Raw genomic sequence first — 13,772 nt, 5'->3', positions numbered from 1 at the left:
AGCTGACTGAGACACTAACTGGAGCACCAGCTGACTGAGACACTAACTGGAGCACCAGCTGACTGAGACACTAACTGGAGCACCAGCTGACTGAGACACTAACTGGAGCACCAGCTGACTGAGACTGGCAGTGTTTACGTACGCCTTGACTATGTTCGTATCCCCTAAATATGTCATCAGAATTTCAACATTTATTTATCTAAAATATTCTTATAACATTTTTCCAATAACCAAAATCTTTACATCACTCTCTCGTACAATATTTAAAAAAGTCGTTATATTAGTATCACATATTTATCAATAGAGAAATGTACTCTATTTTTTTTTTTTTTTTTTTTTCAAAATTTGTTACTTTTTGTCATTTTCTGTATATTTTAATAATGTTCTTGCACACTGAGGATATATTTAAAATAAATATGACTTAAAAAATAAGTATTTATGGTTCAAAAAGAAATCTGAGTAATTTAAAGATTTTCTCTGCAACTCAGCTGATCAAATATTTTACTTCCTGGCGTGAGTAATGATGAATAAACCTGATTATTTTTATATTTATGAAGGAGCGCTAATGCCGCAGGGGTTATATAGCACCTGTAACCATGGGGCGCAGTTATATTACATCCTTGGTGACGTGTGTCTGTGTTGGTGATGTGTCTGTGTTGGTGATGTGTGTCTGTGTTGGTGATGTGTGTCTGTGTTGGTGATGTGTGTCTGTGTTGGTGATGTGTGTCTGTGTTGGTGATGTGTGTCTGTGTTGGTGATGTGTGTCTGTGTTGGTGATGTGTGTGTGTTGGTGATGTGTCTGTGTTGGTGATGTGTCTGTGTTGGTGATGTGTGTCTGTTGGTGACGTGTGTCTGTGTTGGTGATGTGTGTCTGTTGGTGACGTGTGTCTGTGTTGGTGATGTGTCTGTGTTGGTGATGTGTGTCTGTTGGTGATGTGTGTCTGTGTTGGTGATGTGTCTGTGTTGGTGATGTGTGTCTGTTGGTGACGTGTGTCTGTGTTGGTGATGTGTGTCTGTTGGTGACGTGTGTCTGTGTTGGTGATGTGTCTGTGTTGGTGATGTGTGTCTGTTGGTGATGTGTGTCTGTGTTGGTGATGTGTCTGTGTTGGTGTTGTGTGTCTGTTGGTGACGTGTGTCTGTGTTGGTGACGTGTGTCTGTGTTGGTGATGTGTCTGTGTTGGTGATGTGTGTCTGTTGGTGACGTGTGTCTGTGTTGGTGATGTGTGTCTGTTGGTGACGTGTGTCTGTGTTGGTGATGTGTCTGTGTTGGTGATGTGTGTCTGTTGGTGATGTGTGTCTGTGTTGGTGATGTGTCTGTGTTGGTGATGTGTGTCTGTTGGTGACGTGTGACTGTGTTGGTGATGTGTGTCTGTTGGTGACGTGTGTCTGTGTTGGTGATGTGTGTCTGTGTTGGTGTTGTGATGTGTGTGTTGGTGATGTGTGTCTGTGTTGGTGACGTGTGTCTGTGTTGGTGATGTGTGTCTGTGTTGGTGATGTGTGTCTGTTGGTGATGTGTGTCTGTGTTGGTGATGTGTGTGTGTTGGTGATGTGTGTCTGTTGGTGATGTGTGTCTGTTGGTGATGTGTGTCTGTGTTGGTGATGTGTGTCTGTGTTGGTGATGTGTGTCTGTTGGTGACGTGTGTCTGTGTTGGTGATGTGTGTCTGTGTTGGTGTTGTGATGTGTGTGTTGGTGACGTGTGTCTGTGTTGGTGACGTGTGTCTGTGTTGGTGATGTGTGTCTGTTGGTGATGTGTGTCTGTGTTGGTGATGTGTCTGTGTTGGTGATGTGTGTCTGTTGGTGATGTGTGTCTGTGTTGGTGATGTGTCTGTGTTGGTGATGTGTGTGTGTTGGTGACGTGTGTCTTGTGTTGGTGATGTGTGTCTGTTGGTGACGTGTGTCTGTGTTGGTGATGTGTCTGTGTTGGTGATGTGTGTCTGTTGGTGATGTGTGTCTGTGTTGGTGATGTGTCTGTGTTGGTGATGTGTGTCTGTGTTGGTGACGTGTGTCTGTGTTGGTGATGTGTCTGTGTTGGTGATGTGTGTCTGTTGGTGATGTGTGTCTGTGTTGGTGTTGTTTACCTGGAGTTTACCTGGAGAGAGTTCCGGGGGTCAACGCCCCCGCGGCCCGGTCTGAGACCAGGCCTCCTGGTGGATCAGAGCCTGATCAACCAGGCTGTTGCTGCTGGCTGCACGCAAACCAACGTACGAGCCACAGCCCGGCTGATCCGGAACTGACTTTAGGTGCTTGTCCAGTGCCAGTGATGTGTGTGTTGGTGATGTGTGTCTGTTGGTGATGTGATGTGTGTGTTGGTGATGTGTGTGTGTTGGTGATGTGTGTCTGTGTTGGTGATGTGTGTCTGTTGGTGATGTGTGTCTGTGTTGGTGTTGTGATGTGTGTGTTGGTGATGTGATGTGTGTGTGTTGGTGATGTGTGCCTGTGTTGGTGATGTGTGTGTGTTGGTGATGTGATGTGTGTGTGTTGGTGATGTGTGTGTGTTGGTGATGTGTGTGTGTTGGTGATGTGTGTCTGTGTTGGTGATGTGTGTGTGTTGGTGATGTGTGTCTGTGTTGGTGATGTGTGTGTGTTGGTGATGTGTGTCTGTTGGTGATGTGTGTCTGTGTTGGTGATGTGTCTGTTGGTGATGTGTCTGTGTTGGTGATGTGTGTCTGTGTTGGTGATGTGTCTGTGTTGGTGATGTGTGTCTGTTGGTGATGTGTGTGTGTTGGTGATGTGTCTGTGTTGGTGATGTGTGTCTGTTGGTGATGTGTGTCTGTGTTGGTGATGTGTCTGTTGGTGATGTGTCTGTGTTGGTGATGTGTGTCTGTGTTGGTGATGTGTCTGTGTTGGTGATGTGTGTCTGTGTTGGTGATGTGTGTCTGTGTTGATGTGTCTGTGTTGGTGATGTGTGTCTGTGTTGATGTGTCTGTGTTGGTGATGTGTCTGTGTTGGTGATGTGTGTCTGTGTTGATGTGTCTGTGTTGGTGATGTGTCTGTGTTGGTGATGTCTGTCTGTTGGTGATGTGTGTCTGTGTTGGTGATGTGTCTGTGTTGGTGATGTCTGTCTGTTGGTGATGTGTGTCTGTGTTGGTGATGTGTCTGTGTTGGTGATGTGTCTGTTGGTGATGTGTGTCTGTTGGTGATGTGTCTGTGTTGGTGATGTGTGTCTGTTGGTGATGTGTGTCTGTGTTGGTGATGTGTCTGTGTTGGTGATGTGTCTGTGTTGGTGATGTGTGTCTGTGTTGGTGATGTGTGTCTGTGTTGGTGATGTGTGTGTTGGTGATGTGTGTCTGTTGGTGATGTGTGTCTGTGTTGGTGATGTGTCTGTGTTGGTGATGTGTGTCTGTGTTGGTGATGTGTGTGTGTTGGTGATGTGTGTCTGTGTTGGTGATGTGTCTGTGTTGGTGATGTGTGTCTGTTGGTGATGTGTGTCTGTGTTGGTGTTGTGTGTCTGTGTTGGTGATGTGATGTGTGTGTGTTGGTGATGTGTGTGTGTTGGTGATGTGTGTCTGTGTTGGTGATGTGTGTCTGTGTTGGTGATGTGTGTCTGTGTTGGTGATGTGTGTGTGTTGGTGATGTGTGTCTGTTGGTGATGTGTGTCTGTGTTGGTGATGTGTCTGTGTTGATGTGTGTCTGTGTATCTGTGTTGGTGACGTGTGTCTATGTTGGTGATGTGTGTCTGTGTTGGTGATGTGTCTGTGTTGATGTGTGTCTGTGTATCTGTGTTGGTGACGTGTGTCTATGTTGGTGATGTGTGTCTGTGTTGGTGATGTGTCTGTGTTGATGTGTGTCTGTGTTGATGATGTGTGTCTGTGTTGGTGATGTGTGTCTGTGTTGGTGATGTGTCTGTGTTGATGTGTGTCTGTGTCTGTGTCTGTGTTGGTGACGTGTTTACCTGGAGAGAGTTCTGGGGGTCAGCGCCCCCGCGGCCCTGTCTGTGACGAGGCCTCCTGGTGGATCAGAGCCTGATCAACCAGGCTGTTACTGCTGGCTGCACGCAAACCAACGTACGAGCCACAGCGCGGCTGGTCAGGAACCGACTTTAGGTGCTTGTCCAGTGTCAGCTTGAAGACTGCCAGTGGTCTATTGGTAATCCCCCTTATGTATGCTGGGAGGCAGTTGAACAGTCTCGGGCCCCTGACACTTATTGTATGGTCTCTTAACGTGCTAGTGACACCCCTGCTTTTCATCGGGGGAATGTTGCATCGTCTGCCGAGTCTTTTGCTTTCGTAGTGAGTGATTTTCGGGTGCAAGTTCGGTACTAGTCCCTCTAGGATTTTCCAGGTGTATATAATCATGTATCTCTCCCGCCTGCGTTCCAGGGAATACAGGTTCAGGAACCTCAAGCGCTCCCAGTAATTGAGGTGTTTTATCTCCGTTATGCGCGCCGTGAAGGTTCTCTGTACATTTTCTAGGTCGGCAATTTTACCTGCCTTGAAAGGTGCTGTTAGTGTGCAGCAATATTCCAGCCAAGATAGAACAAGTGACCTGAAGAGTGTCATCATGGGCTTGGCCTTCCTAGTTTTGAAGGTTCTCATTATCCATCCTCTCATTTTTCTATCAGATGCGATTGATACAATGTTATGGTCCTTGAAGGTGAGATCCTCCGACATGTTTCGCTCTATTTTGTGGCCAGAATTTGTTTTGTACTCTGATGAAGATTTAATTTCCTCGTGTTTACCATATCTGAGTAATTGAAATTTCTCATCGTTGAACTTCATATTGTTTTCTGCAGCCCACTGAAAGATTCGGTTGATGTCCGCCTGGAGCCTTGCATTGTCTGCAATGAAAGACACTGTCATGCAGATTCGGGTGTCATCTGCAAAGGAAGACACGGTGCTGTGGCTGACATCATTGTCTTTGTTAGATATGAGCTGATCAAAATATCGACTTGGATGACAGCCAATAAACTTACGCTTAAAGCTGACAAAACCTACTACATTATGTTTGGTAGCAGAGCAGGAGATGCGCAAATTAACATTAAGATCGACAACACTCTAATTGCCAGGCATAATGAGGACAAATTCCTAGGCCTATACCTCGACAACAACCTGAACTTCAGCACCCATATCCAACACATAACCAAAAAAGTATCCAAAACGGTTGGGATCCTCTCCAAGATACGATACTACGTGCCGCAAAATGTCCTTCTCACACTATACCATTCACTTATATATCCATACCTCACCTATGCCATCTGTGCTTGGGGTTCAACTGCAGCAACACACCTAAAGCCAATAATAACCCAACAAAAAGCTGCAGTAATAATCACTAAATCCCATCCCTGATAAGTTTCAAACATACTATACCAATAAAGGGGTAACCCCAAACAGTTGTCAACTAGTAAGTGTATCTCATGACTTTATTCAAAAAGAACTAAGCAGGTTAAACCCAACTAAGAGCACAGGCCCTGATAACATCCCGTCTAAGTTCCTAAAAGATGGTGCTTCTGAACTGTCAATCCCTATTGCTCACATAATAAATCTATCAATCACCACTAATACAGTACCGGAGGGGTTCAAGGAGGTCAGAGTCACTCCTATCTTCAAGAAAAATAGTAGGTCTGATGTAAGCAACTATAGGCCTGTTAGTATACTCGGTATAATATCTAAAATTCTAGAGAGGGCGGTGTATTCTCAAGTAGTTAAGTACCTTAATGACAACAACATTCTCCATAGCTATCAATCGGGCTTTAGAAGATCCTACTCAACCGACACCTCCCTTATTAATCTGATGGATTACCTGAGAACTGAAATGTCAAAGGGGAACCTCATAGGCATGGTAACCTTAGACCTGCAAAAGGCCTTCGATACTGTCAACCACAATATATTATGTAATAAACTTCAAGCTATTGGTATAGGTTCTGTAGACTGGTTTAAGTCCTACCTTAGCAACAGGAGACAAATAGTCAAAATCAACAAAACAGAATCAGAACCCCTGCCGATAACATGTGGAGTTCCCCAAGGTAGTATTCTGGGTCCCTTATTATTCTTATGTTATGTCAATGATATGCCTATCAGTGTCAAGTGCAAACTCCTACTGTATGCAGATGACAGTGCTCTGTTAGTGTCAGGTAAAGACCCACAAGATATTGCTAATGTTTTAACACTGGAACTGGAGTCCTGCAGCAAATGGTTAGTAGACAACAAACTATCATTACACCTAGGGAAAACTGAAGCCATTCTCTTTGGCACGAAACATAAATTGAGAAGGGTAAATAATTTTAATGTTCAATGTAATGGGGAGCCCATCACTTTGGTTTCATCAGTAAAATATTTGGGAATCCCCTTTGACCCATGCATGTCAGGAGAATTGATAGGGAACAGTGTAGTAAAGAAAGCGAATGCCAAACTGAAGTTCCTGTATAGACAAGCACAGTGTCTACCTACTGAGGCTCGCAGGACCCTATGTCTAGCCCTTATACAATGCCATATGGATTACGCTTGCTCTTCTTGGTACTCTGCCTTGACAAAAAAACTGAAAGATAGACTGCAAATCACCCAGAACAAAATCGTAAGATTCATCCTGGGGCTGGGACCAAGAGAACATGTAGGCCAGGATGAATTACAGCAGTTGGATATGCTGAATGTTGAAGACAGAGTAAAACAACTGAAGCTAAATCATGTTTATAAAATTGCTCACAAACAATGTCCAGAATATCTTGCTGTCAATTTTGTCAAGGTTGGGAACCAAAGCAATCATAGTACTAGGGGGAGAGAGCACAACTTTGTAGTACCCACAGTCAGTGGCCAGGCTTCAAACACCTTTTATTGTACAGCAATAAAGGAATGGAACAGACTACCCGCACATGTCAAAGCCAGTCATAGCGTGAACCAGTTCAAGAAGAGTGCCAAAAGGTGTCTGATGAATGTAGCTACAGAAAGGGAGGGGAATGATTTTCTATTTTTTAGCTAACATACGTGTAAATTTTACCTTATTCCTTGTAATGACCCTCGTATTGTAGATAGTCTTAATGACCTTGGTGTAGCAGATAGTCTTTTTAGTATGATAATAAGATGTTATCTTCATTGTAGAATAATAAGAAAATATTATAACCTTTATACTATAATAATAAGGTAAAAGGACCCCAATGGAAATAAGTCACTCTGTCTGACTTTTTTGGGTTATCCTAGGTTCTCTACACATATGCTGCTATGTATGATAATTCTATGTAACTGTATTTGTGCATACCTGAATAAACTTACTTACTTACTTAATCCCTGGCAACACCCCCCCCCCCCCACCTTCATAGATCTAAACTTACTCCCTGTTCAGTACATCCACACTTACTACTGTGCAATCTACATCTACAGGACCTTAAATTCCAATATTAACCTTGACCTAAAACGCTTTCTTGATAGTTGTGATAGAACCCACAGCCACAACACCAGACACAAACATCTCTATGACATTCCCCCGTGTCCGACTAAACCTTTACAAAAATTCAATATGTCAAAGGCCCTAAAATCTGGAACACCCTACCTGAAAATTCTAAAACTGCAGACACATTCATCACCTTCAAAACTACCATCAGAAAACATCTTATCTCCCTGATACACCCTGTCAACTAATTATATGAATACCACCTGGTGGTTCACACTTACACTCACTCACCCATTTGACCATAAACAGAAATATCAATCTCAATCTCAAAATAATGAATCTTAACTAGTCATAAGTTGGCCTGTGATACTCCAATACTGAAACTATGTATAGTGCCAAAACAAAAGCATTCACATTGCTAAACTCACAAACTAGTATTTAGTCACTTAGCCATAATACCAACTTACCTCATAATTTTGTAATATTTTAAACTTAAGATTTAATCTAAGTCTGCCCGAAATGCCTAGCCATGCTAGGTGTTCTAGTGGTACACTCTGTAATTATTATTTTACTACATGTAAACCACACAATAACCAAATTCTGTAAACTCAGCGTTGTAATCCTTATAGAGAATTATTATTATTATAATCAAAAAGAAGCGCTAAGCCACAAGGACTATACAGCGCTGCAGGGCAGGAAGGAAGCGAGGGCATCAGGTGGCAAAAGGGAGATGGATGAGTAATAGGTTACGGATAACAGCGGGGCAGTGGATGGTGAAAGGGTAAAGGGCAGCAAGAGACTGAACTAGAAAGGGCTGAGGGGAGTGTGAAAAGTATCATCAGAGTTTGTGGAGTAAATCAGTCGTTGTCAAGAAGTCAATGAGAGAGTCAGGATTAAAGGAGGGTCCATCAGCAAGAAGGGAAGGTAAAGAGAGAGTAGTAGAACGAAGACGACGTTGGAGGTAAATTCTGCGTGCTCGTTGATAGAGAGGGCAGTCTAACAGAATGTGGCTAATCGATACTGGAACTTGACACTGCTCACAGAGAGGAACAGGGTGCCTCTCCATGAGATACCCATGAGTAAGACGAGTGTGACCAATGCGAAGGCGGGAGAGAGTGGTCTCCCAACCTCGGCACTGATGACAAGAAGACGGCCAGTAACCTATGCTCGGTTTAATAGAATGAAGTTTGTTACCGAGCAGAGTTGACCAACGTTGTTGCCAATGGGTGCGAAGGTGGGTAGCTATTTCAGCAAAATAGTCCAGAAATGGAACACCTCGATAGGAAATTGGTAGGTCATGTACTGCTGACCGCGCAGCAGTGTCTGCTTGTTCATTGCCCTGTAGGTCGACATGACCAGGGACCCAACAAAAAACAATATCTTTATGTTTGGTAGAGATACGGCGTAGCCAAAGTTGGATACGGAGAACTAGGGAATGAGATGTATCAAATTTTCGTATAGCCTGTAGAGCACTAAGGGAGTCTGAGACTACTACAAATGATGACACAGGCATAGATGCGATACGAATAAGTGCTGCAAGAATGGCATTCAGTTCAGCAGTAAAAATGCTAGCTGAAGATAGTAAATGTCCCCGCACGACGCTGTCCGGAAACACTGCTGCGAATCCAACGCCGTCTGAAGACTTAGAGCCATCTGTGTACACAGCAGTGGCATGAGAATGGGAGTGGAAGTGATCAAGAAAAAGAGAGCGGGAAGCCACCGTAGGCAGTTGAGCTTTCGAGCAAGGGAGTGAGAAAGAACAGACCCGAACAGCTGGAACTTCCCAGGGGGGTAGGGAAAAGTGAGATGCTACATGAACATATAAAGGTGGTAACTGAAGGGAAGACAAGAGTGAATGTAGGTGAAGAGAAAAGGGACGGAGCAAACAGGGGTGGCGAACGAATAAAGAATGTCTACTAATATCGGTGACCATTCTATAAATGGAAGGATTGTGTAGATCGTGAGAGTGTACATAGTAGCGAAGGCAATGGGCATCACGGCGATCAGACAAGGATGGAACATTCGCTTCTGTATAGAGGCTCTCAACAGGGGAAGAGCGAAAAGCACCAAGGCACAAACGTAATCCTTGGTGATGGATAGAGTTAAGGCTAGAGAGAGTAGCAGGAGAGGCCGCGGAATAAATCTGGTCACCATAATCGAGTTTCGATAAAACGAGGGCTGAATGTAGGCGAAGCAGAGTTCGACGATCAGCTCCCCAGGAAAGATGAGCAAGGGTTTTAAGAAGGTTTAGCCGGCTGTGACAAGTTGCCTTCAGAGAGGTTATGTGAGGTTTCCAGGATAACCGACGGTCAAAGAGAAGGCCTAGAAACCTGACTGTATCACGTTCGGGGATACGGGAGCCATAGAGATACAAAGGATGATCAGAGATAACAGAGCGTCTAGTGAAAGTAATTTGGTGAGTTTTGGTACTTGAAAATTTAAACCCATGCGTGGTGGCCCAAGTGGAAACACGGTCGACCGCATGCTGGAGAGAAACTGCAATAAGATGACAGTCAGCGCCTGCACAAGCAATAGCAAAGTCATCAACATAGATTGATGACCAAATATTGGGTGGAAGAACAGAGGCCAAATCATTTATAGCAAGGAGAAAAAGTGTTGTGCTTAGAACACATCCCTGAGGGACACCTTCAGCTTGGACGAAGTCTGGGGAAAGAACATTATTGACTCGAACACGGAAATGTCTGTCAGTTAAAAAGTTCTTAAGGAAGGATGGTAGATTGCCTCGGAGGCCTAAGGAATGGGCCTGGGCCAAAATATTATACCTCCAAGTTGTGTCATATGCCTTCTCAAGGTCAAAAAATATGGCAATAACTGAGTGATTATTCGCAATGGCATTACGAACATACGTATCCAAGCGTAGTAAGTGGTCTATGGTAGAACGACCCTTATGAAAGCCATATTGACTAGCGGAGAGACTGTTGTGTGTCTCTAAATACAACATTAAATGTCGATTTACGAGACGTTCCATCACTTTGCAAACTGCACTAGTAAGAGCGATGGGGCGATAGTGGGAGGCATCATGTCCTGTAGTACCCGGTTTGCGGAAAGGGAGAACAATGGCAGATTTCCACAGCTGGGGAAGAACTCCTTGTGCCCAAATAAGATTGAAGAGGTGTAAGAGGACTACAAGGGGTGAGGGATGTAAATGTTGTAACATACGAATATGAATGTCGTCAGGCCCAGCTGTCGATGATCGGCAAGCTGAGAGCATTGCCTCCAGTTCTTGAAGTGTAAAAGGCACATTATACTGTTCTTCTCTGAGAGAAGAAAAGTCCAAGGGTACTAACTCTCTGGCAGACTTTGAGGAAAGAAACGAGGGGCATAGATGGAGCCCTCAGGAAATACGGACTAGATGTGTGCCAAGTTCAATGGCAACGTCGAGAGGGTTTGCTACATCAACACCAGCGACCCGTAGAACAGGAGCCGGGTCAGGAGAGTATTTACCACTCAATTTCCTCACTTTTTTCCAGACTGCACTCATAGAAGAAGCAGAGGTGATGGTGGAAACATAGTCTCGCCAACAAGTGCATTTAGCTTCACGGATGACACGGCGAGTGATCGCATGCTTCTGCTTAAAATCAAGAAGTCTCTCAGCGGTTCTATTGTACCGGTACCTGCCCCATGCAGCACGTTTCAAACGTACAACACGAGCACAAGCAGGAGACCACCAAGGCACGCACTTCTGAGAATGCCTGCCTGAGGTTTGGTGTATAGAATGAGAAGCTGCGGTATAAACTGACGTCGAGAAGATGTGTAGGAGCTCAGCAATGGAGGATGAAGAAGGAACCTCACTAAAAGCAGTGAGGTGTGAGTAAAGATCCCAATTTGCCCGATCAAATTGCCAGCGAGGGCTACGGAAAGGTGGTGAATAGGAAGGAGAAGTAAGAATGATCGGAAAATGATCGCTGTCATGTAAGTCTGGTAGAACAGACCAGGTGAAGTCTAGTGCAGTGGAGGAAGAGCAGACTGATAGATCGATGCAAGAGAGAGTATGAGTACGAGGATCAAAATGGGTGGGAGTACCCGTATTTAAAACATGGAGGGGGTGAGAGGCGAGAAAAGCCTCCAACTGGATGCCACGTGAGTCACAATGAGACCCCCCCCAGAGGAAATGGTGGGCATTAAAATCACCAAGTAACAGAAGTGGTGGTGGTAAGGATGAAACAAGAAAGGCAAAGTCTGGGGTAGAAAATGCTCGAGAAGGAGAGAGATATAAAGAACATATTGTAAACCACTTATTCAAGTGGATACGGGCTGCAGTGTAATGCAGCGAAGTATGGACAAATAGTTGACAGTACGGAATATCATTGCGTAGAAGAAGGGCACTTTCATTAAAGGTCCCATCTGAGAAAGGATCCGAAGAATACAATAAATTATAGCCTGAGATAGGTTGGAAAACAGCTGAGTGTAATTTTGGTTCTTGTAAGCAAGCACCAACAGGGGAAAACCTGGAAAGCAACATCTGAAGCTCACCCCGATTACCCCTGAGGCCGCGGATATTCCACTGTAAATAGGCCATGATTGGCGATGAAGAAAATATCAGGAATCTGTAGGTAAAGGCACCTACGGACTAGAGGGGTTAGAAAAGTCAACGTGTGGTGGCATTGGAAGACGTTCAAGTAGCGAAGGAACGGAGCGTTGCGAAGAATGGGGTTGTGAAGATGGAGGAGAGGGAAGAGAAGGAACAGGAAGTGAATCAGTGTCCATTGAAGGTTTAGTCTCTGCAATATATTCTGAAATGGCTTCAAGTGTCTCTGAATTCAAAGATGTATGGGAGACCATATTGGAGATAGAAGGAGGAGGGTGAGTAAAGATTGGGACAGTAATGGACTGTACCAAAGTAGAGGGGGAGGGAAGAGTGTAAGGGACTGGAGATGAAGTGTGGGGGGGGGGACAGAAGAGGCAGAAACCTGGGAGGTGGCAGAAGAGGGAGAAACTTGGGAGGGGACGGGGGTGGAAGGCATAGTACGAGGAGGAGGGTGAATCTCCACACTTGTAATAGAGCCAGAGAGAGGGGAAGAACTAGGTACAGAGACTGGAAAGGTAAAATGTGGAGGTGGAAGAAGGGAAAGAAGGGGCAAAGAAGATTTGAGCAATGTGGATTTTTTGGACTTCTGAGTAGAGGGGCTATGGGAGGGGTAACAACAGAGGAGGCTGCAGAAGATGGGACCTCAGAAGTGGGGGGATGTTTGGAAACACGAGAATAAGAAACACCGGGTAGTCTCCCTTGGAGGCGGAGATGAGTAACTGCCATAGCATAAGGGAGACCTTCTGCCTCTTTGAGGCAACGGATTTCACGTTCATTTAAGTAGACCTGGCAACGGCGGGAGTATGAAGGGTGAGCTTCATTACAATTAAGGCAAGATGGAGGTTGACTGCAAGATGTATTAGAATGGTCGTCGGCACCACAGACTGGGCATTCGGCCATAGATCTGCAATATTTTGCTGGGTGACCAAAACGCCAGCAATTTCTACATTGTTGCGGTGTAGGTATCACCTTTCGAACTTGTAACCGATGTCCCGAGACATATACAGAGGACGGGAGTTCTTGGCTGTCAAAAGTTAAACGAGCCACATTGCAAGGGTAACGTCTCCGCCCCCGGGCAGGAAGGACATAAGTGTCTACTTTGAGGATTGGGAGATCCTGGAGTTCCAGCTGTTCAAAAATGTCATTGCCACATGACTGGAAATTCTGTTGGACTATGGTATGGGGCAGAATGACCGTACCACTACAAGAATTGAGAGAAAGATATTTTTCAATAGTGATAGGAGTAGTATCGATATTCGAAAGGAGAGAAAGATCATGAGCTTGGGTAGCATTCTGGACAGTGACGATGCGCATACCACTCTTGAGAGCATGAAATGAAATATCTCTACCAACATGACGCAGGAGCGCTTTGCCAATACTATGGTCAGAAAGGTAGGCAGAAGAAGAAGTCGGTCTTAAAGTAAAGAATTTAGCCCATTGTGTGGTCCGAAACTGAGCGTGGAGAGGGAGTGCTTGACGTGTCGGTCTTTTCCGAGTAGAATGGGAAGGTAACGAAGGAGCATCATCAGGAGATTGACGTTGGCGTTTAGGAGTAGGACCTGAGTTGGTCCGGCGTGAAATGGGCGGGCGATTCGAAAATTGCCGTACCGTAGAGGGAGAAGCCGGAAGCATAGTCAAAGGAGAGCGGAGTTCAGACAAATCGAAGGAGTCAGTCGAAGCCCCGGTACCTGAAGCGGGTGAGGAAACAGCACCAGCAAGAGGTACAGGGGCATCAGGAGTGTCCGAAGAGTGGTCTAAACACAAGGCAGGGTCAGAATGGGGTGCGGTATCAAGAAGGGGCCCGGGAGTAGTGGGTTCATGGACTAGGGCTGCCATGGTTAGGTTACTCCTTTGCTTTTTGTTTTTAAGAAAAAAAAAGAAAGAAGAAAAGAAAATAAAAAT

At 44.9% G+C, this 13,772-nt stretch overlaps 1 protein-coding gene across 2 annotated transcripts in view; it reads right to left on the bottom strand.

Annotated features, from left to right (window-relative positions):
• The window catches only part of LOC128700605 (sodium/hydrogen exchanger 8-like), a 76,070-nt gene extending 75,905 nt beyond the window's left edge, over positions 1 to 165 (bottom strand). The window contains exon 1 of one of the 2 annotated variants that reach the window (XM_070098837.1): positions 143 to 165. The gene's annotated coding sequence lies outside the window, so the exon portion shown is untranslated. Of the gene's footprint in view, positions 1 to 103 lie in introns of both variants that reach the window. The other variant, XM_070098834.1, reaches the window with a different exon arrangement.
• Between the last annotated feature and the right edge of the window lie 13,607 nt (positions 166 to 13,772).

Source organism: Cherax quadricarinatus, chromosome 65 (genome assembly GCF_038502225.1).
Source record: "Cherax quadricarinatus isolate ZL_2023a chromosome 65, ASM3850222v1, whole genome shotgun sequence".
Taxonomy (NCBI): domain Eukaryota; kingdom Metazoa; phylum Arthropoda; class Malacostraca; order Decapoda; family Parastacidae; genus Cherax; species Cherax quadricarinatus.
This window is presented reverse-complemented; position numbering and strand designations above follow the sequence as displayed.